At 44.6% G+C, this 5,410-nt stretch overlaps 1 long non-coding RNA gene across 1 annotated transcript in view; it reads left to right on the top strand.

Moving 5' to 3' along the window:
• The window catches only part of LOC121867783, an 11,039-nt gene extending 7,900 nt beyond the window's left edge, over positions 1-3,139 (top strand). Inside the window, exons 2-3 of the long non-coding RNA XR_006089243.1 lie at positions 2,325-2,591; positions 3,029-3,139. This is a non-coding gene — a long non-coding RNA (uncharacterized LOC121867783). The remainder of the gene's footprint in view (positions 1-2,324; positions 2,592-3,028) is intronic.
• The last annotated feature ends 2,271 nt before the right edge of the window (positions 3,140-5,410 follow it).

Raw genomic sequence — 5,410 nt, 5'->3', positions numbered from 1 at the left:
TTCCTTCCCTCCTCTTCTTCCTCCTCCACTTCCTCCCCTCCTCTTCCCGAGTCTGTGTGTTGGTCTGGTTTGACTTGACTTGACTCGACTCGACTTGACTTGACTGGTGGATGTTGTAACTGTATATTTTCAGTCTTCTGGCTGCCAAGCTCTTTCAATAAACCGTTATTATTATTATTATTATTATTAACACACACAACACACACACACACAGACACACACACACACACACACACAAACACACACACACACACACACACACACACACACACACACACGTCTATTTAAATTTCATTAGATCATCTACTATGAGAACAGCTTAAATACAAATGACTTACTCACGTTAGGTTAGGTTTGGTTGAGGTTAGGTTAGGGTGATTGGTCTTTCTTTGTTTTGTTATTGTTATTGTTGTTGTTGTTGTTTATTTGTTGTCGTTGTTGGTCTCCTACAGTAAACACTCAGACAACACAACACATAACCTCCTGATTGTTGGAGAGAGGACTACAGGTGAATGGATAAGGTCTCTCCCTCCTCCCCCTCCTCCCCCTGTACGTATATGGCTCAACAGCAAACACACACTCATCAAACAAGGTCCTGAGGGAGGGAGAGTCGTGTGTTTGTGTGTGCTGGCGAGAAGGAGAGGAAGATGGCGAGGATCCTTCAGGGAGTCCTTAATTGGTCAATGGGTGGATCCTAAATTAAACCAGACAAATGATTTATAACCAGATCTTTCCCTGATACCCTAAAGTAGGTCTAGAAAAACATCCCGGGTCTCTAGAGCGAGTGAGAACGAGTGAATCATTGAGGGAGAACCCGCCAATACTGATTCGAAACCTTCTGACGCTGTTCGAAACCTCATTCACTGATTCAGATCCTTTCCTCACTGATTCGCTCTCCTGTATTGAAGCAGAATTTGAAACCAGTGTGAGTTCTTTAAAAATAGTGGAATCAAGAGAGTCATTGATTCAAAACCCTCCTCACTGATTCGAAACCCTCCTCACTGATTCGAAACCCTCCTCACTGATTAGAAACCATCCTCACTGATTCGAAACCCCTCCTCACTGATTCGAAACCCCTCCTCACTGATTCAAAACCCTCCTCACTGATTCGAAACCCCTCCTCACTGATTCGAAACCCTCCTCACTGATTCGAAACCCTCCTCACTGATTCAGAAACCCCTCTCACTGATTCGAATCCTGTATCGAAGCAAGAGAACTAAACCACAATACCATATAAGTTGATAGACAAAGAGATTAATTTGCACTGAATAATCTTCCTTAAGAGACAGCTTCAGTGCTTCGAGATAACAGCTTCAGTGCTACGTGATAACAGCTTCAGTGCTTCGTGATAACAGCGTCAGTGCTTCGTGATAACAGCTTCAGTGCTTCGTGATAACAGCTTCAGTGCTTCGAATAGCTTCAGTGCTTCGAGATAACAGCTTCAGTGCTTCGTGATAACAGCTTCAGTGCTTCGAGATAACAGCTTCAGTGCTTCGAATAACAGCTTCAGTGCTTCGTGATAACAGCTTCAGTGCTTCGAGATAATAAGTAAGATGAAGCACTGGTTTGTTTATTGTTGTGACGCAGAGATTGAAGCACTTGGGGGGGGTGACTGATTAAAGCGTACACACACACACACACACAGACAGACACACAGACACACACACAGACAGACACACACACAGACAGACAGACAGACAGACAGATTCATGAACCCTCAGTGTCATAAATCAACTGTCTATTGACCCACCAACCACCATCACCAACCACCACTCATTGATAGGAATTAATGGTTCTTGGGCTGGTAGATGGGTAGAAATTGACAACCACGATTGATAATAAGTGGTGGTTGATGGGGGATTGATAGTGGTGAATAATGGTGGTAGTAGATGGTAGTGATTGTGGTAGTTGGATGATCATGAAGGGGTAATGGTGTTAGTAGACAACCAACCACCATTACCAACCACAATTACCAACCACAATTACTAACCACACCATTACCAACCACAATTACTAACCACCATTACCAACCACCAATTACTAACCACCATTTGTCCTAATTAATTTAACACAAACAAACACAGACGATTATAGGTCATATATAATTGATTTCAGTGGCGGGGAATAATTATGGGGGAGACGTAGCTATCAGTCAAGTGGTCGTGTGTGTCTGTCTGTGTGTAGAGAGAGAGAGAGAGAGAGAGTCACATTAGTGGGGTTATATGTTATCTCTCTCTCTCTCTCTCTCTCTCTCTCTCTCTCTCTCTCTCTCTCCCCTCACTCTCCCTCACTCTCTCCCCTCATTCTCTCTCTCTCTCCCTCAGGTGGAATTGAAGAGCAAAGTCCACGTGGCTGCCGTATGTGTATGCTCCACCAATCACCACCATCACCACCACACCACCACCCCAGCCGCAGTCCTCCACCACCATCACCACCATCACCAGCCGCAGATCAAGATGCCATCGGGGCCGCATGCGTCGCGTATCGTGCGGAAATATCGTCGCTCGCGGCTCAAAAGGATTAAGAAACAGGAGTATAAGAAATTAAGAGATATGGTGCCAGCCTTACAAGAGAAACCTGTTGTATCTAAGGTGAGAGAGAGAGATAGTGAGAGATAGTGAGGTATGGTGAGAGATAGTGAGGCAATGGTGAGAGATAGTGAGGTATAGTGAGAGATGAAGTGAAATATATTTAATGTCTCACCAGTTGGAGATAATAATTGCTATATAGGCTTAGAGATAAATAATATCCCATTACTTTACAAGGCCATCACCCCCTTCCCTCTCACCTTCCCCTTCCCCTTCCCTCTCACCTCCTCCCCTTCCCCCCCTCTCACCTTCCCCTCTCTCCCCCTCCCTTCCCCACTCACCCCTCCCTTCTCCCCACTCACCCCTCTCCCTCTCTCCCACTCACCCCACTCTCCCCTCCCCCCTCCCTTCCCTCTCACCTTCCCCTCTCACCCCTCCTTCCCCCACTCTCCCCCTCACCCCTCCCTTCCCCCCCACTCACCCTCTCCCTCTCTCAACAGGTGGAGGTGATCGAGAAGCCATTAAGTATATAGATGAACTTCACACAGCCCTTATTGAACGCTTTAGAACAGAGGCTTACCTGCAACACTAGAGGTGAGTTAATTAGCCTTCTTTACCTGTATATTGGGGTTAGGTGTGTGTGTGTGTGTATGTGTGTGTGTGTGTGTGTGTGTGTGGGGTGTGAGAAATTGTAGTGTTTTTACCTTAATGACCAGAAGAAACTAGACATTTTATTTGACCTTAATGTCCAGAAATATTATCCAGCCTTACCAGGTACTAGGAGGGTACTAAGAACCAGGTAGGTACTAGTTCCTCTACCAGGTACTAGGAGGTACTAAGAACCAGGTGGTACAGTTTCCCTACCAGGTACTAGAGGGTACTAAGAACCAGGTAGGTACTAGTTCTCTACCTGGTACCAGGAGGCTACTAGAACCAGGTAGGTACTAGTTCCTCTACCAGGTACTAGGAGAGAGGCACAAGGGGTGGGTACAAGGGGGTCGCATGTAATCCTTTAGTGGGAAAATTCGACTCCACCCTCTGCCCACTGGTACCACCTGCTGGCCTGTGTGGTGGAGTGGGTGGGGGGTGGGGTGGGTGGGTAGAGTGAAGGATGGGTGGGCGTGAGGTAAGGGAGAGGTGGAAGAGAGGAAGGAAGAAACGAAGGAAGAGGGGAAAGGAGTGATAATGAACAAAGAGACACACACACACACATACACACACACACACACACACACACACACACACACACACACACACACATACACACACACATACACACACACACACACATACACACACACATACACACACATACATACATACACACACACACACACACACACACATACACACATACATACATACACACATACATACACACACACACACACACACACACACACACACACACACACACACGAGGGACTATTCCTTCAGCTGCGACAGAATACAATGGTAAATGATCACTATCTAAGTTACCCCTACAAATTTCTCTCCCTTAACCATAGAAAACGGGTCTTTGTTTACCAGATGTATAATAACAACAGCTTACAAAACTCCAGGTACAGATACAGGTACAAATACAGGTACAAATACAGGTACAGGTACAGGTACAAATACAGGTACAGGTACAGGTACAGGTAAAACAACTGGTTATCTGCTTTCACGCCTTTACATGGTGCTGTGGTGTTACGCCCCTCTTCCTCCTCCTCTTTCTCTTCATCCTCTTCTTCCTCCTCCTCTTCCTCCTCCTTCCTCTACCACCATCACCCTCCCCCTCTAAAATGACCTGGACTTATCCTGTGTGAGTTAATCCTTGACCAAACCGGACCTACACACCTGCCCCTCTGGTTTGGGAGGGGAGGAGGGAATGGTTGAGAGAAGGGGAGGGAGGGAAAGGAGAGAAGAGAGAAGGGGGAGGAGGGAGAGGAGGGAGAGGGGGAGGAGGAGGAGAGAGAGATGTGAGGCAAAAGAAGCATTGGAGTCTTTGGTCTCTCTCTCTCTCTCTCTCTCTCTCTTGGGTCACGAGGTCAGGTCATTCCCCTTGTAAACAGCATTCCTGGGCAGGTGTATGTATGTATGTATGTATGTATGTATGTATGTTAGTATTGATTGGAGTTAAGTTGAATATATATAACGATAGATAGATAAATAGATAATTCTTAAACCAACATAAAACATTAAAACAGATTAAAGCGAAATAAAATAAGACTTAAACCACAAAAAAACATTAACACAACCAAAAGACCCAAAGTAAAATATAAAACGTTAAACCAGGGTCAAACTAAACCACACCACAGAGAGGAGGGTTTAACAACAGACGTGTAAACAAACGTTTATGTGTATGTATGTGTGTGTACGTATGTGTATGTGTACGATTATGTATGTGTACGTTTATGTGTGTATACGTGTGTTTGCGTGTGTGCGTATGTGTGTGTGTGTGTGTATCTGAATCCATGTAAGTATTTTATTACGTTCATCTGTGTGTGTACATCATGAACACACGTGTTTAACGAGATCCACATACGCCCTTGTTGCTCGTTAAGCGTCACTAACAACCATACTTACCCACCTCAATTACCTTTACGACCTCGTTAAGCTGAACCACACCTCCAGTGATTCTAAAAGTCGTTAAGCGAAAGTGTTGTGTATGTGTCTCGTTAAACACAGCTAGTTAACCAAACCCATTTTAAGGGAAGCTTCGTTAATCGTAAAAATTGTCGTTATGGTTTTATTTCGTTAAACACAATAATCTTCTAATCTAATTTTAAACCTACTCATTAAATATTATTTTTCTCTCGTTAACCGTTTTTTAATAATTCTTACAATATCGTTCGTTAAACCTTTTCGTTAACCTGAGAGAAAGTGGCTGTAAAGACATG

Source organism: Homarus americanus, unplaced genomic scaffold, assembly GCF_018991925.1.
Source record: "Homarus americanus isolate GMGI-L3 unplaced genomic scaffold, GMGI_Hamer_2.0 scaffold46583, whole genome shotgun sequence".
Classification (NCBI taxonomy): Eukaryota; Metazoa; Arthropoda; class Malacostraca; order Decapoda; family Nephropidae; genus Homarus; species Homarus americanus.
Note: the sequence above shows the minus strand (reverse complement) of the source record. Positions and strands in the feature narration are given on the sequence as shown.